We start from the raw sequence: 22,722 nt of genomic DNA on the forward strand, positions 1-22,722 counted from the left end.
TACACCTAGACATCAGGTGAGCGCAGATATCACCACCCCTGAAACTACATAATACTACCATGAGCCTGGACAGCTCATTATATACCGACTGCTCCCAAATTAGGAAACAACTACTCACAGCAGCAAATGGTCGACATGGAAATGGTTAAAACACACATATGGTCAACACAAGGTTTTGGGAATGTTTTCATATTTTTTTTACTTTTTCCATCCTTGTCTATCCATGTCACAAATCATAACCTTTAGTATCCTTGTAGTGAGCAAAGCATTTAATGCAGGTCTGAGCACCAAGCATTGGGGGTCATTCTAAGTTGATCACTCGCTGGCCAATTGTAGCAGCCGTGCAAATGCTATGCCGCCGCCCACTGGGGAGTGTATGTTAGCTTAGCAGAAGTGCGAACGCATGTGCAGCCGAGCTCTGCAAAAACAGTTTGTGCAGTTTCTGAGTAGCTCTAAACCTACTCAGTGCTTGCGATCACTTCAGCCTATTCGTGTCCAGATTTGACATCACACATCCACCCAGCGAATGCCCGGCCACGCCTGCATTTTTTCAGACACGCCTGCGTTTTTCCAAACATTCCCTGAAAACGGTCAGTTGACACTCAGAAACGCCCCCTTCCTGTCAATCTTCTAGCGGGCGCCAGTGTGAAGGAAAACTTTGCTAGAATCTGTGCAAAACCACAAAGGGCTATGTACCCGTACGTCGCGCATGCGCATTGCGGGACATATGCATGCACAGAAATGCAGATTTTAAGCCTGATCGCTGTGCTGCGAACAACGGCAGCTAGCGATCAACTTGGAATGACCCCCTTTATGCAGCTCTGTGTGTTCTCCCCTCCCCCAACAGAATGACAACAATCAGGCACAGTGCACACAGCTCAAGCAAGTCCCATCCCCCACGCTGCCCGATCACAGCAGTGGCAGCTCTGTGTGATAGCAATTACTTTACACAGTCACAGTGCACACAAAATAACTAATATTTTTTAAATGGACGAATGGGAAAGAATTATGCTGCGCTATGTAAGAAACTGTAAATAAATAGTTATGATGCTATATTTCTTAAACTGGAACCAGACTTCAACAGTGATTATGTGGCTGATAGGTACTGTATATCCCAAGTACATAGATGTTCAGTTGTCGCAATGGTGCAGCGATTAAGATCCTGCATGCAGGATAAATCTAGTCAGATCGCCTCTCAGGGCCAGTGTTCACTGGCCCTGACAGATCGCTCAGCACACATCGTTGACACATTGTTGTGCAGCGCTGTGTGCTGAGCAATCTTGCTGAGTGATCTAGCATCGCTCAGATCGCTCAGCACAGTCACCCCATGTGTACTGTGTAGGCCCTTTTATACAGTAGATGCTGTGATGCCCACTCCCTACTCTCCTCTAAGGAATGGCACAGGCTCCCCTCACAGACAAGAGTGCATTTCCTGAGCATTTTACATTATTTGACCAGTTATGAAGGAAGTTGAATCAATTATATTTTTTAATACCATATTTGTTTATTGCAAGGAACAAGAAATGTATAAAAAATCTTTTGATATTGTAGCTGCATAGACTAAAGTTAGAAGCTGAAAACACTTAAATTGGAATTGAATTATTCATTTCAAATCCCAGGCCATCCCCCAGACAGGATATATGCTATCTATACTCTCCAAGGAATCTACTACAAAGGCCTCACACACTGAGATTTTCACACCTACTGTAAACAATTAGGAATTGGACTCTAATGCTATGGCATGATTGCTACTTTCCTGTGTTCAATTGGCCACTCACTGTAGTCTGTAAACAGATCTTTATTAATATGGGGTAATATGCTCTTTATTGTACAGCTCCTTTATGGAGAATGATTTTTAGCTTGTGTTTTGCTGTGTGGCTGCTAACATTACAATAAACTATAGTCAGATGGAGAGAGAAAGTGAGACAGTCATGTGAGAGAGATAAAGTCTAGGAGAAAGAAAATTAGAGGGTGGTAGACAATGAGAGACAGAGTTAGGGGAGTGCAATAGAGTCAGGAGGAGAGAGCGACAAAGTCATGGGACAGAGACACAGAGAGATAGTTTAGGGGAAAGAGATAGAGTCAAGAAGAGAGCAATAGAGTTAGAGGGAGAAAGACAAAGTTTGATAGAGAGACAAAGTGAGAGAGTCATGTGAGATAGATAGTCAGAGGGAGAGAGATAAAGTCTAGGATAAAGAAAATTAGAGGGTGGTAGACACTGAGAGACAGTCAGGGGGTGAGCGATAGAGTCGGGAGGAGTGAGCGACAAATTCAGGGGTCAGAGACACAGAGAGATAGTTAAAGGGAGAGAGATAGAGTCAAGGAGAGAGAGAGTGATGGAGTTAGAGGGAGAGAGACAAAGTTTGACGGAGAGACAAAGTGAGACAGAGTCATGTGAGAGAGATTGTCAGAGGGAGAGAGATAAAGTCTAGGAGAAAGAAAATCAAAGGGTGGGAGACACTGAGAGACAGAGTTAGGGGAAGAGCGAAAGAGTTAGGAGGAGGGAGTGACAAATTCAGGGGACAGAGACATAGAGAGATAGTTAAGGGGAGAGAGATAGAGTCAAGGAGAGAGAGTGATAGAGTAATAGGGAGAGAGACAAAGTTTGATGGAGATAAAGAGTCATATGAGAAATAGTCAGGGAGAGAGAGATAAAGTCTAGAAGAAAGTAAATCAGAGGGTGGGAGACACTGAGAGACAGAGTCTGGGGGAGAGCGATAGAGTCAGGAGGAGATAGCGACAAATTCAGGGGACAGAGACACAGATAGTTAAGGGGAGAGAGATAGAGTAAAGGAGGGAGAGAGATAGAGTAAAGGAGAGAGAGTGATAGAGTTAGAGGGAGAGATATAGTCAGATGGAGAGAGACACTGAGACAGAGTCATGTGAGAGAGACAGAGTCAGAGGGAAGGCGATAAAGTCTAGGAGAAAGAAAATCAGAGGGTGGGAGACACAGAGACAGAGTTAGGGGGAGAGCGATAGAGTCAGGAGTAGAGAGTGACAAAGTCAGGGGACAGACACAGAGAGAAAATTAAGGGGAGAGAGATAGAGTTAGAGGGAGAGAGAAAGTCAGATGGAGAGAGAAAGTGAAACAGAGTCATGTGAGAGAGATAAAGTCAGGGGAGAGAGATAAAGTCTACTTGAAAGACAAAATCAGAGGTTGGGAGGTACAGAGACAGAGTCAGGGGGAGAGCGATAGAGTCAGGAGGAGAGAGCGACAAAGTAATGGGACAGAGAGACAGTAAAGAGGAGAGAGATAGAGTCAAGGAGAGAGAGAGTTAGATGGAGAGAGACAAAGTGAGACAGAGTCATGTGAGAGAGATAAAGTCAGAGGGAGAGAGATAAAGTCTAGGAAAAAGAAAATTAGAAGGTGGTAGACACTGAGAGACAGAGTCAGGGGCAGAGCGATAGAGTCAGGAGGAGAGATCAAAAAAATTCAGGGGACAGAGATAGTTAAAGGGAGAGAGATAGAGTCAAAGAGAGAGAGCAACAGAGTTAGAGGGAGAGAGACAAAGTTTGATGGAGAGACAAAGTGAGATAGTCATGTGAGAGAGATAGTCAGAGGGAGAGAGATAAAGTCTAGGAGAAAGAAAATCAAAGGGTGAGAGACAGAGTCAGGCGGAGAGCGATAAAGTTAGGAGAAGAGAGTGACAAATTCAGGGGGCAGAGACATAGAGAGAAAGTTAAGGGGAGAGAGAGAGAGTCAAGGAGAGATAGTGATAGAGTTATAGGGAGAGAGACAAACTTTGATGGAGATAGTCGGGGAGAGAGATAAAGTCTAGGAGAAAGAAAATGAGAGGGTGGGAGACACTGAGAGACAGAGTCAGGGGGAGAGCGATAGAGTCAGGAGGAGATAGCAACAAATTCAGGGGACAGAGACACAGAGATAGTGAAGGGGAGAGATAGATTAAAGGAGAGAGAGCGATAGAGTTAGAGGGAGAGAGACAGTCAGATGGCGAGAGACACTGAGACAGTCATGTAAGAGAGAGTCATGGGGAAGGAGATAAAGTCTAGGAGAAAGAAAATCAGAGGGTGGGAGACACAGAGACAGCAGATCGCAAGGAGATTGACAGGAAGAGGGCATTTGTGGGTGGCAACTGAACATTTTCTGGGAGTGTTTGGAAAAACGCAGGCATGTCCAAGCTTTTGCAGGGCAGGTGTCTGACGTCAATTCCGGACACGAACAGCCTAAAGTGATTGCCCCGAATTTACGTCAGACACCCACCCTGCAAATGCATGGACACACCTGCGTTTTACCAAACACTCCCAGAAAACGTTCCGTTGACATCCACAAATGTTTTCTTCCAGTCAATCTCCTTGCAATTGTCTGTGCGAATGGATTCTTCATTAAATCCATTGCTCAGCAACGATCCACTTTGTACCCGTGCAACGCGCCTGCGTATTGCGGTGCACACGCACGCGCAGTTATGACCTGATCGCAGCGCAGCGAAAAAACCTAGCGTGCGATCAGGTCTGCATGACCCCCATGGTTTTGCCCATCTGCTAACAAAATTGCGGCTATGGGGGGGGTCATTCTAAGTTGATCGTAGCCCTGCAAAATTTTGCAAGGCTACGATCAGGAACTGAGACATGCATGGGGATGCCCAGCACAGGGCTAGTCCGCCCCGCAGGTCAATTCCGCCCCCCTTTCCCCCGCAGAAGTACAAAAGCATTGCACAGCGGCAATGCTTTTGTACTTCAGGAGTAGCTCCCGGCCAGCGCAGCTTTAGCGTGCTGGCCGGGAGCTAATCATCGCTACACGCCCCGCAGCGGCTGGTCAGCAGCAGCGTTCGGGTCAGAATGACCCCCATGAACCATATGTGCAGGCCAATTTATCCATCATGCACACGGGAATATCAGCTGTAGCAGCTAATTGTGAAGTATTAATATTTTTCCAATACATCTCTCATACTAACTTCCAACATGTACCTGGCTCAATGTTGCCTATATGTTTGAAAAAATCTTTTCCCTTATGATTGATAATGTGCTGATGAAGAGTTCATACAAACTCCACACAGAGATTCGATATGGAAATTATGATACTAACTAAAAGGCACTATTGATACTTGTCATTTTTTGCAATTGTTTGGTGGTTAAGGTGTGAGTAGAGAGAATTTTTGGTATTTCAATACCGCATATATTTCACTGGGATCCGGTCTGAAGATCGGCAGTGTCTGCCATACAAGTGGGTGCTGCATCTGTCTGCCACAAATCGGTCCAGTGCTGAGGCTGTGTTGCCATAATAAGTAACCGGGTGCTCTGTCTGCCATACAAGTGGGTGCTGTGCCTGTCTGCCACAAATCAGTCCAGTGCTTGGGCTGTGCTGCCATAATAAGTAACCGGGTGCTCTGTCTGCCATACAAGTGGGTGCTGTGCCTGTCTGCCACAAATCAGTCCAGTGCTTGGGCTGTGCTCCATAATAAGTCACTGGGTGCTCTGCCTGCCATACAAGTAGGTGAAGAAACATGAGACCCAGGGCCTCATCAGCCATAAGGCTGCAGCCTGGATGGCTGAGTCCTGGGGCTGGGGGGGGGCGCAGCAGCGGCACAATAGATGCTTAGGATCTACCTACTACTGGAAGCTGCAGATTCCATGCAGACAGCATGGAAGACGGCCCTTCTAGGAGACAGATGCCAGGGGTATTACTAGACCAGAGGTTCTCAAACTCGGTCCTCAGGACCCCACACGGTGCATGTTTTGCAGGTAACCCAGCAGGTGCACAGGTGTATTAATTACTCACCGACACATTTTACAAAGTCCACAGGTGGAGCTAATTATTTCACTTGTGATTCTGTGAGGAGACCTGCAAAACATGCACCGTGTGGGGTACTGAGGACCGAGTTTGAGAACCTGTGTACTAGACCATTACCCAGCGCTACCCAGAATGAGCATGTAACCTCCTGGTACTAAGCATGTAACCCCTATGGCAACAAGCATATGTAACCCCTGGCAACGAGCATGTAACCCCTGGCAACGAGCAAGTGACCGGGTCCGACTTCCGGTCATCAGAATCACAGATGCCGGTGGCTTCTCCTCCCACCTCTAGCCACCAACAGCACCGTGGGCAGCAACATGGACATCCATATGTGCAGGGCAATTTATCCATCAGGCACACGGGAGTATCAGCAGCGGCAGCTAATTGTGAAGTATTAATATATCTCCAATACATGTGGGAGTGCCAGTAGTGTCTTCGGTGCAGAGGTGCAGGTGGTGTAATCAGTGCAGGAGTGCTGGCAGTATCCCCAGCGCAGGGGTGCCAGCAGTGTCAGCAGTCAGGGGTGCCGGCAGTGTGGGAGTGCCGGAAGTGTCCTCGGTGCAGAAGTGCTGGCAGTGTCGGCAGTGTAGGAGGTGTCCTCAGTGCAGGAGTGCTGGCAGTATCCCCAGTGCAGTTGTGCCGGCAGTGTCCTCAGTGCAGGAGTGTCGACAGTGTGGGAGTGCCAGAAGTGTCCTCGGTGCAGGGGTGTCGGCAGTGCCGGCAGTATGCTCAGTGCAGGGGTGCCGGTGACTTACTTACCTGCTGCAATGTTTTCAACCTGTTCGGTCCTAGCTCTGACGTCAAACACTCGCCCTGGACACACTTGCGTTTCTCTCACCATGCCTGCGTTTTTCTTACCACTCCCCGAAAACGGCTGCAAACGGTGAGTTGCCCAGGAACGCCCTCCGCCTGTCAATCTTCGTGCGATTGGTGCTGCGATCGCTTTTTTCGGTCCCAGCGTCGTTGCCCTGCGATGGCCATGCGTGCACATAGCAGCCGCCGCACATGCGCAGCACGGACCCGATTGCAGCTGTGCGAACGACGACATGCTGCGATCGAGTCGTAATGACCCCCTAAGTCCAGACCTACTTAGAAACTGCACAACATTTTTTACCATAGCAGGCCTGCACAAGCGATTGCAGCTTTGCTATGGGAAAAAACCAACCCTCATAGGTGGAGATTAGATGATTGCACGGGCTGCAAAAAGCAGCTTCGTGCGATCAACTCGTAATGAGGCCCTTTATTTGGAAATATTTTATCATTGCAAAATCTTATATGTTCTTTTACTCTCTAGCACTAAGGTTTTTCTTAACTTATTATTTAATTTCACTTTAGACTTCATTCACCTCTGTGCTATGAGCAACATATAGTAACATCCCCCAGCCAGGATAAAATCTGTACCCCCCAAGGAGTCTACTTCAAAGGCCTCTCACACTGTGATTTTCACACCTACACAATTAGCAATTACACTCTAAAGTTGGCCATACATCACAACGACCTGATTACAGTGTCTATTTAACAGCAATGTTGGTGGAAAGCTACGTTACGTGATGCACTGGACACCAAGTGGTGAAACTATGAATTGTCATGAATTGTCACAGCACAACATGATGGCCCAACAACAAAAGGAATTCATGTCATGCCAAATTTACTGCCATGGCACTCTTTTCAGAAAGGTAATAGTGGACACATCTGTACATCAGAGAAGGCCAGGTACCCTACACCATAACAGGGGATATGAAATTTGACTTGTCTACTTAAAGATCACCAAAATCTGATAACAAGGTCAATTACGTCCCTGGGTGGGATTGAACCAACAACCTTTTGGTTAATAGCCGTACACACTAACTGATTGCGCCACAGAGACACTTTGCAAACGTACATACTGACAAAGGCTAATAAGCATTCATCTAAAACGTTTCCTAGAAAAACTTAATAAAGTCAATAATCTGGAGAGTTTTTGTAAGATGTTTCTTCCATCAACCAACGAAGAAACACATTGGTACTTTCCCATGATGAGTGAGTGCTTCAGGATCTCTTGCACTTACATGTGCAGCAGAGTACTGCAATGGAAGCATGCTGGGCCCATAACCCAGAGGTAGGCAGATTGAAACTATCCTCTGCTATATGCATTTTTTTTTTGTTAATTAAAGTAATCCAAAACTGGGATTGATATTTTGTCTCTTTTATTTTTACTTAAAGTACAATAACTTTTACCATTTTAATTTGTTTTAATAGTATATTGACAGTATTGTTTTCTTTCAAAAATCCACTTCATTTTCTTTACCCTATTATTAAAATGGTAATTGACAAAAACAAACTACATTGTCACCAGAAGAGCAATACAAAATGTACAAGTGATATATTAAATTCATCTTTCCAGCTTGAATTTCAATGATGCATTGGGTCAACAATTTTGTGAGAAACATCTTCACCCTTAAATAAAGATTTTCTTAATTCCTTACCTGTGTGCTAATTAGATATCACCTTGTTTTCACATTAAACAGACTTCCACATGAGAAAGCAGCAAGGATGCAGTGGCGTTAATGTTTCCTGGTGTCAACTTGTATTATTTCAGTAGACATTGAAATGAGGATGCATCTTGCTGCCTTTCCAATGAAGCAAGTTTAATTTAGTAATAGGTGAAAAACCATCCTTACAAAGGTGTTAATCAGAGACTTGGCTTTGTGGACACTTTTCAGAGAACAAATTTGTTAGCATAAAAATAAAGCCAGAAAATGAAGAGCTGTTTAATCACTCAATTGGATTTTTCTGCCAGCATATTTTTTTTCTCTGCAACCCACTGCTAAATTGTGCTTCCTAGCTGTTTTTTATAAAATCACTGAATCAAATCTAACTCTGATTACATCAGAGAAGGCCAGGTACCCTACACAATAAGAGGGGGTTTGAAATTTTGACTTGTCTACTTAAATATCACCAAAATCTGATCACAAGGTCAATTACGTCCCTGGGTGGGATTGAACCACCAACCTTTTGGTTAATAGTCGTACACACTAACCGATTGCGCCACAGAGACACTTTGCAAAAAGTACATACTGACAAAGGCTAATAAGCATACATCTAGAACGTTTCCTAGAAAAACATTAAAAAATCAATAATCTGGAGAGTTTTTGTAAGATGTTTCTTCTATCAACCAACGAAGAAACACATTGGTACTTTTTCATGATGAGTGAGTGCTTCAGGATCTCTTGCACTTACATGTGCAGCAGAGTACAGCAATGGAAGCATGCTGGGCCCATAACCCAGAGGTAGGCAGATTGAAACTATCCTCTGCTATATGCATATTTTTTTTTGTTAATTAAAGTAATCCAAAACTGGGATTGATATTTTGGCTCTTTTATTTTTACTTAAAGTACAATAACTTTTACCATTTTAATTTGTTTTAATAGTATATTGACAGTATTGTTTTCTTTCAAAAATCCACTTCATTTTCTTTACCCTATTATTAAAATGGTAATTGACAAAAACAAACTACATTGTCACCAGAAGAGCAATACAAAATGTACAAGTGATATATTAAAATCATCTTTCCAGCTTGAATTTCAATGATGCATTGGGGCAACGATTTTGTGAGAAACATCTTCACCCTTAAATAAAGATTTTCTTAATTCCTTACCTGTGTGCTAATTAGATATCACCTTGTTTTCACATTAAACAGACTTCCACATGAGAAAGCAGCAAGGATGCAGTGGCGTTAATGTTTCCTGGTGTCAACTTGTATTATTTCAGTAGACATTGAAATGAGGATGCATCTTGCTGCCTTTCCAATGAAGCAAGTTTAATTTAGTAATAGGTGAAAAACCATCCTTACAAAGGTGTTAATCAGAGACTTTGCTTTGTGGACACTTTTCAGAGAACAAATTTGTTAGCATAAAAATAAAGCCAGAAAATGAAGAGCTGTTTAATCACTCAATTGGATTTTTCTGCCAGCATATTTCTTTTTCTCTGCAACCCACTGCTAAATTGTGCTTCCTAGCTGTTTTTATAAAATCACTGAATCAAATCTAACTCTGATTACATCAGAGAAGGCCAGGTACCCTACACCATAACAGGGGGTTTGAAATTTTAACTTGTCTACTTAAAGATCACCAAAATCTGATAACAAGATCAATTACATCCCTGGGTGGGATTGAACCACCAACCTTTTAATTAATAGCCGTGCACACTAACTGATTGCGCCACAGAGACACTTTGCGAAAGGGCATACTGACAAAGGCTAATAAGCATTCATCTAAAACGTTTCCTAGAAAAACTTTAAAAAGTCAATAATCTGGAGAGTTTTTGTAAGATGTTTCTTCCATCAACCAACGAAGAAACACATTGGTACTTTCCCATGATGAGTGAGTGCTTCAGGATCTCTTGCACTTACATGTGCAGCAGAGTACAGCAATGGAAGCATGCTGGGCTCATAACCCAGAGGTAGGCAGATTGAAACTATCCTCTGCTGTCTGCTTTTTTTTTTTAATTAAAGTAATCCAAAACTGAGATTGATATTTTGGCTCTTTTATTTTTACTTAAAGTACAATAACTTTTACCATTTTAATTTGTTTTAATAGTATATTGACTGTATTGTTTTCTTTCAAAAATCCACTTAATTTTCTTTACCCTATTATTAAAATGGTAATTGACAAAAACAAACTACATTGTCACCAGAAGAGCAATACAAAATGTACAAGTGATATATTAAAATCATCTTTCCAGCTTGAATTTCAATGATGCATTGGGGCAACGATTTTGTGAGAAACATCTTCACCCTTAAATAAAGATTTTCTTAATTCCTTACCTGTGTGCTAATTAGATATCACCTTGTTTTCGCATTAAACAGACTTCCACATGAGAAAGCAGCAAGGATGCAGTGGCGTTAATGTTTCCAGGTGTCAACTTGTATTATTTCAGTAGACATTGAAATGAGGATGCATCTTGCTGCCTTTCCAATGAAGCAAGTTTAATTTAGTAATAGGTGAAAAACCATCCCTACAAAGGTGTTAATCAGAGACTTGGCTTTGTGGACACTTTTCAGAGAACAAATTTGTTAGCATAAAAATAAACCAGAAAATGAAGAGCTGTTTAATCACTCAATTGGATTTTTTTGCCAGCATATTTTTTTTCTCTGTAACCCACTGCTAAATTGTGCTTCCTAGCTGTTTTTTATAAAATCACTGAATCAAATCTAACTCTGATAACATCAGAGAAGGCCAGGTACCCTACACAATAAAAGGGGGTTTGAAATTTTGACTTGTCTACTTAAATATCACCAAAATCTGATCACAAGGTCAATTACGTCCCTGGGTGGGATTGAACCACCAACCTTTTGGTTAATAGCTTTACACACTAACCAATTGCGCCACAGAGACACTTTGCAAAAGTACCAACTGACAAAGGCTAATAAGCATTCATCTAGAACGTTTCCTAGAAAAACTTTAAAAAGTCAATAATCTGGAGAGTTTTTGTAAGATGTTTCTTCCATCAACCAATGAAGAAACACATTGGTACTTTCCCATGATGAGTGAGTGCTTCAGGATCTCTTGCACTTACATGTGCAGCAGAGTACTGCAATGGAAGCATGCTGGGCCCATAACCCAGAGGTAGGCAGATTGAAACTATCCTTTGCTATATGCATTTTTTTTTGTTAATTAAAGTAATCCAAAACTGGAATTGATATTTTTGCTCTTTTATTTTTACTTAAAGTACAATAACTTTTACCATTTTAATTTGTTTTGATAGTATATTGACAGTATTGTTTTCTTTCAAAAATCCACTTAATTTTCTTTACCCTATTATTAAAATGGTAATTGACAAAAACAAACTACATTGTCACCAGAAGAGCAATACAAAATGTACAAGTGATATATTAAAATCATCTTTCCAGCTTGAATTTCAATGATGCATTGGGGCAACGATTTTGTGAGAAACATCTTCACCCTTAAATAAAGATTTTCTTAATTCCTTACCTGTGTGCTAATTACATATCACCTTGTTTTCACATTAAACAGACTTCCACATGAGAAAGCAGCAAGGATGCAGTGGCGTTAATGTTTCCTGGTGTCAACCTGTATTATTTCAGTAGACATTGAAATGAGGATGCATCTTGCTGCCTTTCCAATGAAGCAAGTTTAATTTAGTAATAGGTGAAAAACCATCCTTACAAAGGTGTTAATCAGAGACTTGGCTTTGTGGACACTTTTCAGAGAACAAATTTGTTAGCATAAAAATAAAGCCAGAAAATGAAGAGCTGTTTAATCACTCAATTGGATTTTTCTGCCAGCATATTTTTTTTCTCTGCAACCTACTGCTAAATTGTGCTTCCTAGCTGTTTTTATAAAATCACTGAATCAAATCTAACTCTGATTACATCAGGGAAGGCCAGGTACCCACACCATAACAAGGGGTTTGAAATTTTGACTTGTCTACTTAAATATCACCAAAATCTGATCACAAGGTCAATTACATCCCTGGGTGGGATTGAACCACCAACCTTTTGGTTAATAGCCGAACACACTAACCGATTGCGCCACAGAGACACTTTGCAAAAAGTTCATACTGACAAAGGCTAATAAGCATTCATCTAGAACGTTTCCTAGAAAACCTTTAAAAAGTCAATAATCTGGAGAGTTTTTGTAAGATGTTTCTTCCATCAACCAACGAAGAAACACATTGGTACTTTCCCATGATGAGTGAGTGCTTCAGGATCTCTTGCACTTACATGTGCAGCAGAGTACTGCAATGGAAGCATGCTGGGCCGATAACCCAGAGGTAGGCAGATTGAAACTATCCTCTGCTATATGCATTTTTTTTTAATTAAAGTAATCCAAAATTGGGATTGATATTTTAGCTCTTTTATTTTTACTTAAAGTACAATAACTTTTACCATTTTAATTTGTTTAATAGTATATTGACAGTATTGTTTTCTTTCAAAAATCCACTTAATTTTCTTTACCCTATTATTAAAATGGTAATTGACAAAAACAAACTACATTGTCACCAGAAGAGCAATACAAAATGTACAAGTGATATATTAAAATCATCTTTCCAGCTTAAATTTCAATGATGCATTGGGGCAACGATTTTGTGAGAAACATCTTCACCCTTAAATAAAGATTTTCTTAATTCCTTACCTGTGTGCTAATTAGATATCACCTTGTTTTCACATTAAACAGACTTCCACATGAGAAAGCAGCAAGGATGCAGTGGCGTTAATGTTTCCTGGTGTCAACCTGTATTATTTCAGTAGATATTGAAATGACGATGCATCTTGCTGCCTTTCCAATAAAGCAAGTTTAATTTAGTAATAGGTTAAAAACCATCCCTACAAAGGTGTTAATCAGATACTTGGCTTTGTGGACACTTTTCAGAGAACAAATTTGTTAGCATAAAAATAAAGCCAGAAAATGAAGAGCTGTTTAATCACTCAATTGGATTTTTTTGCCAGCATTTTTCTTTTTCTCTGCAACCCACTGCTAAATTGTGCTTCCTAGCTATTTTTTTTATAAAATCACTTAATCAAATCTAACTCTGATTACATCAGAGAAGGCCAGGTACCCTACACCACAAGAGGGGGTTTGAAATTTTGACTTGTCTACTTAAAGATCACCAAAATCTGATAACAAGGTAAATTACGTCCCTGGGTGGGATTGAACCACCAACCTTTTGGATAATAACCGAACACGCTAACTGATTGCGCCACAGTGACACTTTGCAAACGTACATTCTGACAAACGCTAATAAGCATTCATCTAGAACGTTTCCTAGAAAAACTTTAAAAAGTCAATAATCTGGAGAGTTTTTGTAAGATGTTTCTTCCATCAATCAACGAAGAACATTCAAGCTGATTTCTTGCAGCAGCTGGGCACTGTAACAGCTCCAGAGCTGCTCTGTAAGGCAACTAAAAGGGTGTGGGCCCTGCAGCACTACCTGTAGTTCGCATTGTGCGTTGGAAGGCACAAAGTAAGCAGACGGGAGAAGTCAGGATAGTGCGCAAGGGCATAGAAGGGAGCGGCTCAAGAAAAGAGAAGTGGAAACAGACAGCAAACTAGGCTGGAGAGAGACCTGAGACAAAGAGATCTGAATTATATGAGAGCCGACCAGGGGAAACACAAATTATGCAGTCAAGTTTCCCACATTTGGGGAAATCAAAGGGGCAGCACACCCAGAGTGCAATGGGTGAGCCTTGCCCTGGGAGAAGCACCTACATGATCATAGTATCTCACCTGGCAGGTAAGTAGGAGTTGGGCTAGAGCTGGGGAGGGTCGCTGCTCGGGCACCCCCCTGTCAAGTGGAGGAGATCCAACTGAGGCAGCACAAGGGAACTCTCGAAAGAAGAACAAGGCTAGAGGAAGATCTGAGACAAAGAAATCTGACTTTTACCAGAGCTGACCAGAGGAAAGCACAAACACAGTCCCCCACTACCACAAATAATGCAGTCGAGTTTCCCACATTTGGGGAAATCACAGGGGTCATCATACCCAGAATGCAATGAATGAACCTCACCCTGGGAGAACAATCTTCATGACCATGATATCTCCTATGCAAAATAAGTATGATTTGGGATAGGGCTGGGGAGTGCCGCTGCTCAGGCACATCTCTGTCAAGTAAAGGCGATTCAACTGAGGCAGCACAAGGGAACTCTCATCTGGGGACAACAACTGCAGGGAGAACACATATTTTCAGATGAACATGGGAGGGCAGAAGGCTGCCTAATACTGAAGCACCCCCAAACAACAAACCAAATGCAACAACTAGTGCAAGCATTCCTGGGGGAAGGCCTGCAGCAGATGGATTTGCATATGGTGATGTCATCCAAGCAGTGGGTCAAAGTTGGCTTCAACCCTCGTCTGCATATGAAAAGAGAAAAGGGGCGTGCAGGGCATGGCGGCCTTTTGCGGCGCTTGGGTGACCCTTAGTTCGCATTAAACACCCCCACCCTCCTTCGGTGTGGGGCTCATGTTGGCAATGCCCCAGCCCCTGAAGCATTCAAGCTGATTTCTTGCAGCAGCTGGGTACTGTAACAGCTCCAGAGCTGCTCTGTGAGGCAAGTAAAAGGGTGTGGGCCCTGCAGCACTACCTGTAGTTTGCATTGTGTGTTGGAAGGCACAAAGTAAGCAGACGGGAGAAGTCAGGATAGTGCGCAAGGGCATAGAAGGGAGCGGCTCAAGAAAAGAGAAGTGGAAACAGACAGCAAACTAGGCTGGAGAGAGACCTGAGACAAAGAGATCTGAATTATACGAGAGACGACCAGGGGAAACACAAATTATGCAGTCAAGTTTCCCACATTTGGGGAAATCACAGGGGCAGAACACCCAGAGTGCAATGGGTGAGCCTTGCCCTGGGAGAAGCACCTACATGATCATAGTATCTCACCTGGCAGGTAAGTAGGAGTTGGGCTAGAGCTGGGGAGGGTCGCTGCTCGGGTACCCCCCTGTCAAGTGAAGGAGATCCAACTGAGGCAGCACAAGGGAACTCTCGAAAGAGGAACAAGGCTAGAGGAAGATCTGAGACAAAGAAATCTGATTTTTACCAGAGTTGACCAGAAGAAAGCACAAACACAGTCCCCCACTACCACAAATAATGCAGTCGAGTTTCCCACATTTGGGGAAATCACAGGGGTCAGCATACCCAGAATGCAATGAATGAACCTCACCCTGGGAGAACAATCTTCATGACCATGGTATCTCCTATGCAAAATAAGTATGATTTGGGATAGGGCTGGGGAGGGCCGCTGCTCAGGCACATCTCTGTCAAGTAAAGGAGATTCAACTGAGGCAGCACAAGGGAACTCTCATCTGGGGACACCAACTGCAGGGAGAACACATATTTTCAGATGAACATGGGAGGGCAGAAGGCTGCCTAATACTGAAGCACCCCCAAACAACAAACCAAATGCAACAACTAGTGCAAGCATTCCTGGGGGAAGGCCTGCAGCAGATGGATTTGCATATGGTGATGTCATCCAAGCAGTGGGTCAAAGTTGGCTTCAACCCTCGTCTGCATATGAAAAGAAAAAAGGGATGTGCAGGGCATGGTGTCCTTTTGTGGCGCTTGGATGACCCCTCCTTCGGTGTGGGGCTCATGTTGGCTATGCCCCAGCCCCTGAAGCATTCAAGATGACTTCTTGCAGCAGCTGGGCACTGTAACAGCTCCAGAGCTGTTCTGTAAAGCATGTAAAAGGGTGTGGGCCCTGCAGCACTACCTGTAGTATGCATTGTGCGTTGGAAGGCACAAAGTAAGCAGACGGGAGAGGTCAGGATAGTGCGCAAGGGCATAGAAGGGAGCGGCTCAAGAAAAAAGAAGTGGAAACAGACAGCAAACTAGGCTGGAGAAAGACCTGAGACAAAGAGATCTGAATTATACGAGAGCCGACCAGAGGAAACACAAATTATGCAGTCAAGTTTCCCACATTTGGGGAAATCGCAGGAGCAGCACACCCAGAGTGCAATGGGTGAGCCTTGCCCTGGGAGAAGCACCTTCCTGATCATAGTATCTCACCTGGCAGGTAAGTAGGAGTTGGGCTAGAGCTGGGGAGGGTCGCTGCTCGGGCACCCCCCTGTCAAGTGGAGGAGATCCAACTGAGGCAGCACAAGGGAACTCTCGAAAGAAGAACAAGGCTAGAGGAAGATCTGAGACAAAGAAATCTGACTTTTACCAGAGCTGACCAGAGGAAAGCACAAACACAGTCCCCCACTACCACAAATAATGCAGTCGAGTTTCCCACATTTGGGGAAATCACAGGGGTCATCATACCCAGAATGCAATGAATGAACCTCACCCTGGGAGAACAATCTTCATGACCATGATATCTCCTATGCAAAATAAGTATGATTTGGGATAGGGCTGGGGAGTGCCGCTGCTCAGGCACATCTCTGTCAAGTAAAGGCGATTCAACTGAGGCAGCACAAGGGAACTCTCATCTGGGGACAACAACTGCAGGGAGAACACATATTTTCAGATGAACATGGGAGGGCAGAAGGCTGCCTAATACTGAAGCACCCCCAAACAACAAACCAAATGCAACAACTAGTGCAAGCATTCCTGGGGGAAGGCCTGCAGCAGATGGATTTGCATATGGTGATGTCATCCAAGCAGTGGGTCAAAGTTGGCTTCAACCCTCGTCTGCATATGAAAAGAGAAAAGGGGCATGCAGGGCATGGCGGCCTTTTGCGGCGCTTGGGTGACCCTTAGTTCGCATTAAACACCCCCACCCTCCTTCGGTGTGGGGCTCATGTTGGCAATGCCCCAGCCCCTGAAGCATTCAAGCTGATTTCTTGCAGCAGCTGGGTACTGTAACAGCTCCAGAGCTGCTCTGTGAGGCAAGTAAAAGGGTGTGGGCCCTGCAGCACTACCTGTAGTTTGCATTGTGTGTTGGAAGGCACAAAGTAAGCAGACGGGAGAAGTCAGGATAGTGCGCAAGGGCATAGAAGGGAGCGGCTCAAGAAAAGAGAAGTGGAAACAGACAGCAAACTAGGCTGGAGAGAGACCTGAGACAAAGAGATCTGAATTATACGAGAGACGACCAGGGGAAACACAAATTATGCAGTCAAGTTTCCCACATTTGGGGAAATCACAGGGGCAGCACACCCAGAGTGCAATGGGTGAGCCTTGCCCTGGGAGAAGCACCTACATGATCATAGTATCTCACCTGGCAGGTAAGTAGGAGTTGGGCTAGAGCTGGGGAGGGTCGCTGCTCGGGTACCCCCCTGTCAAGTGAAGGAGATCCAACTGAGGCAGCACAAGGGAACTCTCGAAAGAGGAACAAGGCTAGAGGAAGATCTGAGACAAAGAAATCTGATTTTTACCAGAGTTGACCAGAAGAAAGCACAAACACAGTCCCCCACTACCACAAATAATGCAGTCGAGTTTCCCACATTTGGGGAAATCACAGGGGTCAGCATACCCAGAATGCAATGAATGAACCTCACCCTGGGAGAACAATCTTCATGACCATGGTATCTCCTATGCAAAATAAGTATGATTTGGGATAGGGCTGGGGAGGGCCGCTGCTCAGGCACATCTCTGTCAAGTAAAGGAGATTCAACTGAGGCAGCACAAGGGAACTCTCATCTGGGGACAACAACTGCAGGGAGAACACATATTTTCAGATGAACATGGGAGGGCAGAAGGCTGCCTAATACTGAAGCACCCCCAAACAACAAACCAAATGCAACAACTAGTGCAAGCATTCCTGGGGGAAGGCCTGCAGCAGATGGATTTGCATATGGTGATGTCATCCAAGCAGTGGGTCAAAGTTGGCTTCAACCCTCGTCTGCATATGAAAAGAAAAAAGGGATGTGCAGGGCATGGTGTCCTTTTGTGGCGCTTGGATGACCCCTCCTTCGGTGTGGGGCTCATGTTGGCTATGCCCCAGCCCCTGAAGCATTCAAGATGATTTCTTGCAGCAGCTGGGCACTGTAACAGCTCCAGAGCTGTTCTGTAAAGCATGTAAAAGGGTGTGGGCCCTGCAGCACTACCTGTAGTATGCATTGTGCGTTGGAAGGCACAAAGTAAGCAGACGGGAGAGGTCAGGATAGTGCGCAAGGGCATAGAAGGGAGCGGCTCAAGAAAAGAGAAGTGGAAACAGACAGCAAACTAGGCTGGAGAAAGACCTGAGACAAAGAGATCTGAATTATACGAGAGCCGACCAGAGGAAACACAAATTATGCAGTCAAGTTTCCCACATTTGGGGAAATCGCAGGAGCAGCACACCCAGAGTGCAATGGGTGAGCCTTGCCCTGGGAGAAGCACCTTCCTGATCATAGTATCTCACCTGGCAGGTAAGTAGGAGTTGGGCTAGAGCTGGGGAGGGTCGCTGCTCGGGCACCCCCCTGTCAAGTGGAGGAGATCCAACTGAGGCAGCACAAGGGAACTCTCGAAAGAAGAACAAGGCTAGAGGAAGATCTGAGACAAAGAAATCTGACTTTTACCAGAGCTGACCAGAGGAAAGCACAAACACAGTCCCCCACTACCACAAATAATGCAGTCGAGTTTCCCACATTTGGGGAAATCACAGGGGTCATCATACCCAGAATGCAATGAATGAACCTCACCCTGGGAGAACAATCTTCATGACCATGATATCTCCTATGCAAAATAAGTATGATTTGGGATAGGGCTGGGGAGTGCCGCTGCTCAGGCACATCTCTGTCAAGTAAAGGCGATTCAACTGAGGCAGCACAAGGGAACTCTCATCTGGGGACAACAACTGCAGGGAGAACACATATTTTCAGATGAACATGGGAGGGCAGAAGGCTGCCTAATACTGAAGCACCCCCAAACAACAAACCAAATGCAACAACTAGTGCAAGCATTCCTGGGGGAAGGCCTGCAGCAGATGGATTTGCATATGGTGATGTCATCCAAGCAGTGGGTCAAAGTTGGCTTCAACCCTCGTCTGCATATGAAAAGAGAAAAGGGGCATGCAGGGCATGGCGGCCTTTTGCGGCGCTTGGGTGACCCTTAGTTCGCATTAAACACCCCCACCCTCCTTCGGTGTGGGGCTCATGTTGGCAATGCCCCAGCCCCTGAAGCATTCAAGCTGATTTCTTGCAGCAGCTGGGTACTGTAACAGCTCCAGAGCTGCTCTGTGAGGCAAGTAAAAGGGTGTGGGCCCTGCAGCACTACCTGTAGTTTGCATTGTGTGTTGGAAGGCACAAAGTAAGCAGACGGGAGAAGTCAGGATAGTGCGCAAGGGCATAGAAGGGAGCGGCTCAAGAAAAGAGAAGTGGAAACAGACAGCAAACTAGGCTGGAGAGAGACCTGAGACAAAGAGATCTGAATTATACGAGAGACGACCAGGGGAAACACAAATTATGCAGTCAAGTTTCCCACATTTGGGGAAATCACAGGGGCAGCACACCCAGAGTGCAATGGGTGAGCCTTGCCCTGGGAGAAGCACCTACATGATCATAGTATCTCACCTGGCAGGTAAGTAGGAGTTGGGCTAGAGCTGGGGAGGGTCGCTGCTCGGGTACCCCCCTGTCAAGTGAAGGAGATCCAACTGAGGCAGCACAAGGGAACTCTCGAAAGAGGAACAAGGCTAGAGGAAGATCTGAGACAAAGAAATCTGATTTTTACCAGAGTTGACCAGAAGAAAGCACAAACACAGTCCCCCACTACCACAAATAATGCAGTCGAGTTTCCCACATTTGGGGAAATCACAGGGGTCAGCATACCCAGAATGCAATGAATGAACCTCACCCTGGGAGAACAATCTTCATGACCATGGTATCTCCTATGCAAAATAAGTATGATTTGGGATAGGGCTGGGGAGGGCCGCTGCTCAGGCACATCTCTGTCAAGTAAAGGAGATTCAACTGAGGCAGCACAAGGGAACTCTCATCTGGGGACAACAACTGCAGGGAGAACACATATTTTCAGATGAACATGGGAGGGCAGAAGGCTGCCTAATACTGAAGCACCCCCAAACAACAAACCAAATGCAACAACTAGTGCAAGCATTCCTGGGGGAAGGCCTGCAGCAGATGGATTTGCATATGGTGATGTCATCCAAGCAGTGGGTCAAAGTTGGCTTCAACCCTCGTCTGCATATGAAAAGAAAAAAGGGATGTGCAGGGCATGGTGTCCTTTTGTGGCGCTTGGATGACCCCTCCTTCGGTGTGGGGCTCATGTTGGCTATGCCCCAGCCCCTGAAGCATTCAAGATGATTTCTTGCAGCAGCTGGGCACTGTAACAGCTCCAGAGCTGTTCTGTAAAGCATGTAAAAGGGTGTGGGCCCTGCAGCACTACCTGTAGTATGCATTGTGCGTTGGAAGGCACAAAGTAAGCAGACGGGAGAGGTCAGGATAGTGCGCAAGGGCATAGAAGGGAGCGGCTCAAGAAAAGAGAAGTGGAAACAGACAGCAAACTAGGCTGGAGAAAGACCTGAGACAAAGAGATCTGAATTATACGAGAGCCGACCAGAGGAAACACAAATTATGCAGTCAAGTTTCCCACATTTGGGGAAATCGCAGGAGCAGCACACCCAGAGTGCAATGGGTGAGCCTTGCCCTGGGAGAAGCACCTTCCTGATCATAGTATCTCACCTGGCAGGTAAGTAGGAGTTGGGCTAGAGCTGGGGAGGGTCGCTGCTCGGGCACCCCCCTGTCAAGTGAAGGAGATCCAACTGAGGCAGCACAAGGGAACTCTCGAAAGAAGAACAAGGCTAGAGGAAGTTCTGAGACAAAGAAATCTGACTTTTACCAGAGCTGACCAGAGGAAAGCACAAACACAGTCCCCCACTACCACAAATAATGCAGTCGAGTTTCCCACATTTGGGGAAATCACAGGGGTCAGCATACCCAGAATGCAATGAATGAACCTCACCCTGGGAGAACAATCTTCATGACCATGGTATCTCCTATGCAAAATAAGTATGATTTGGGATAGGGCTGGGGAGGGCCGCTGCTCAGGCACATCTCTGTCAAGTAAAGGCGATTCAACTGAGGCAGCACAAGGGAACTCTCATCTGGGGACAACAACTGCAGGGAGAACACATATTTTCAGATGAACATGGGAGGGCAGAAGGCTGCCTAATACTGAAGCACCCCCAAACAACAAACCAAATGCAACAACTAGTGCAAGCATTCCTGGGGGAAGGCCTGCAGCAGATGGATTTGCATATGGTGATGTCATCCAAGCAGTGGGTCAAAGTTGGCTTCAACCCTCGTCTGCATATGAAAAGAAAAAAGGGATGTGCAGGGCATGGCGGCCTTTTGCGGCGCTTGCATGACCCCTAATTCGCATTAAACACCTCCACCCTCCTTCGGTGTGGGGCTCATGTTGGCTATGCCCCAGCACCTGAAGCATTCAAGCTTATTTCTTGCAGCAGCTGGGCACTGTAACAGCTCCAGAGCTGCTCTGTAAGGCAACTAAAAGGGTGTGGGCCCTGCAGCACTACCTGTAGTTCGCATTGTGCGTTGGAAGGCACAAAGTAAGCAGACGGGAGAAGTCAGGATAGTGCGCAAGGGCATAGAAGGGAGCGGTTCAAGAAAAGAGAAGTGGAAACAGACAGCAAACTAGGCTGGAGAGAGACCTGAGACAAAGAGATCTGAATTATACGAGAGCCGACCAGAGGAAACACAAATTATGCAGTCAAGTGTCCCACATTTGGGGAAATCGCAGGAGCAGCACACCCAGAGTGCAATGGGTGAGCCTTGCCCTGGGAGAAGCACCTTCCTGATCATAGTATCTCACCTGGCAGGTAAGTAGGAGTTGGGCTAGAGCTGGGTAGGGTCGCTGCTCGGGCACCCCCCTGTCAAGTGAAGGAGATCCAACTGAGGCAGCACAAGGGAACTCTCCAAAGAAGAACAAGGCTAGAGGAAGATCTGAGACAAAGAAATCTGACTTTTACCAGAGCTGACCAGAGGAAAGCACAAACACAGTCCCCCTCTACCACAAATAATGCAGTCGAGTTTTCCACATTTGGGGAAATCACAGGGGTCATCATACCCAGAATGCAATGAATGAACCTCACCCTGGGAGAACAATCTTCATGACCATGATATCTCCTATGCAAAATAAGTATGATTTGGGATAGGGCTGGGGAGGGCCGCTGCTCAGGCACATCTCTGTCAAGTAAAGGCGATTCAACTGAGGCAGCACAAGGGAACTCTCATCTGGGGACAACAACTGCAGGGAGAACACATATTTTCAGATGAACATGGGAGGGCAGAAGGCTGCCTAATACTGAAGCACCCCCAAACAACAAACCAAATGCAACAACTAGTACAAGCATTCCTGGGGGAAGGCCTGCAGCAGATGGATTTGCATATGGTGATGTCATCCAAGCAGTGGGTCAAAGTTGGCTTCAACCCTCGTCTGCATATGAAAAGAAAAAAGGGATGTGCAGGGCATGGCGTCCTTTTGTGGCGCTTGGATGACCCTTAATTCGCATTAAACATCTCCACCCTCCTTCGGTGTGGGGCTCATGTTGGCTATGCCCCAGCCCCTGAAGCATTCAA

General features: G+C 45.1%; 15 non-coding genes and 1 pseudogene across 15 annotated transcripts; all 16 read right to left on the bottom strand.

Moving 5' to 3' along the window:
- Positions 1-13,853: 13,853 nt before the first annotated feature.
- On the bottom strand, positions 13,854-13,995 carry LOC134999313 (U1 spliceosomal RNA; annotated as a pseudogene).
- Positions 13,996-14,147: 152 nt separating this feature from the next.
- On the bottom strand, positions 14,148-14,311 carry LOC134999284 (U1 spliceosomal RNA). Its single transcript, XR_010201413.1, has one exon. It is a non-coding gene; the product is annotated as a U1 spliceosomal RNA (small nuclear RNA).
- A 671-nt stretch (positions 14,312-14,982) lies between these two features.
- LOC134999315 (U1 spliceosomal RNA) lies at positions 14,983-15,145 on the bottom strand. The gene has a single exon (XR_010201439.1). It is a non-coding gene; the product is annotated as a U1 spliceosomal RNA (small nuclear RNA).
- Positions 15,146-15,297: 152 nt separating this feature from the next.
- Positions 15,298-15,461, bottom strand: LOC134999278 (U1 spliceosomal RNA). Its single transcript, XR_010201407.1, has one exon. It is a non-coding gene; the product is annotated as a U1 spliceosomal RNA (small nuclear RNA).
- A 646-nt stretch (positions 15,462-16,107) lies between these two features.
- Positions 16,108-16,270, bottom strand: LOC134999292 (U1 spliceosomal RNA). Its single transcript, XR_010201421.1, has one exon. It is a non-coding gene; the product is annotated as a U1 spliceosomal RNA (small nuclear RNA).
- A 152-nt stretch (positions 16,271-16,422) lies between these two features.
- LOC134999286 (U1 spliceosomal RNA) lies at positions 16,423-16,586 on the bottom strand. The gene has a single exon (XR_010201415.1). It is a non-coding gene; the product is annotated as a U1 spliceosomal RNA (small nuclear RNA).
- A 671-nt stretch (positions 16,587-17,257) lies between these two features.
- LOC134999309 (U1 spliceosomal RNA) lies at positions 17,258-17,420 on the bottom strand. Its single transcript, XR_010201436.1, has one exon. It is a non-coding gene; the product is annotated as a U1 spliceosomal RNA (small nuclear RNA).
- Positions 17,421-17,572: 152 nt separating this feature from the next.
- LOC134999279 (U1 spliceosomal RNA) lies at positions 17,573-17,736 on the bottom strand. The gene has a single exon (XR_010201408.1). It is a non-coding gene; the product is annotated as a U1 spliceosomal RNA (small nuclear RNA).
- A 646-nt stretch (positions 17,737-18,382) lies between these two features.
- LOC134999293 (U1 spliceosomal RNA) lies at positions 18,383-18,545 on the bottom strand. Its single transcript, XR_010201422.1, has one exon. It is a non-coding gene; the product is annotated as a U1 spliceosomal RNA (small nuclear RNA).
- A 152-nt stretch (positions 18,546-18,697) lies between these two features.
- LOC134999287 (U1 spliceosomal RNA) lies at positions 18,698-18,861 on the bottom strand. Its single transcript, XR_010201416.1, has one exon. It is a non-coding gene; the product is annotated as a U1 spliceosomal RNA (small nuclear RNA).
- A 671-nt stretch (positions 18,862-19,532) lies between these two features.
- On the bottom strand, positions 19,533-19,695 carry LOC134999311 (U1 spliceosomal RNA). Its single transcript, XR_010201437.1, has one exon. It is a non-coding gene; the product is annotated as a U1 spliceosomal RNA (small nuclear RNA).
- Positions 19,696-19,847: 152 nt separating this feature from the next.
- Positions 19,848-20,011, bottom strand: LOC134999280 (U1 spliceosomal RNA). Its single transcript, XR_010201409.1, has one exon. It is a non-coding gene; the product is annotated as a U1 spliceosomal RNA (small nuclear RNA).
- A 646-nt stretch (positions 20,012-20,657) lies between these two features.
- Positions 20,658-20,820, bottom strand: LOC134999295 (U1 spliceosomal RNA). The gene has a single exon (XR_010201423.1). It is a non-coding gene; the product is annotated as a U1 spliceosomal RNA (small nuclear RNA).
- A 152-nt stretch (positions 20,821-20,972) lies between these two features.
- LOC134999274 (U1 spliceosomal RNA) lies at positions 20,973-21,136 on the bottom strand. The gene has a single exon (XR_010201403.1). It is a non-coding gene; the product is annotated as a U1 spliceosomal RNA (small nuclear RNA).
- Positions 21,137-21,807: 671 nt separating this feature from the next.
- On the bottom strand, positions 21,808-21,970 carry LOC134999301 (U1 spliceosomal RNA). The gene has a single exon (XR_010201429.1). It is a non-coding gene; the product is annotated as a U1 spliceosomal RNA (small nuclear RNA).
- A 152-nt stretch (positions 21,971-22,122) lies between these two features.
- Positions 22,123-22,286, bottom strand: LOC134999288 (U1 spliceosomal RNA). The gene has a single exon (XR_010201417.1). It is a non-coding gene; the product is annotated as a U1 spliceosomal RNA (small nuclear RNA).
- Between the last annotated feature and the right edge of the window lie 436 nt (positions 22,287-22,722).

The sequence above is a fragment of the Pseudophryne corroboree genome, unplaced genomic scaffold (assembly GCF_028390025.1).
Source record: "Pseudophryne corroboree isolate aPseCor3 unplaced genomic scaffold, aPseCor3.hap2 scaffold_1497, whole genome shotgun sequence".
Lineage (NCBI taxonomy): Eukaryota > Metazoa > Chordata > Amphibia > Anura > Myobatrachidae > Pseudophryne > Pseudophryne corroboree.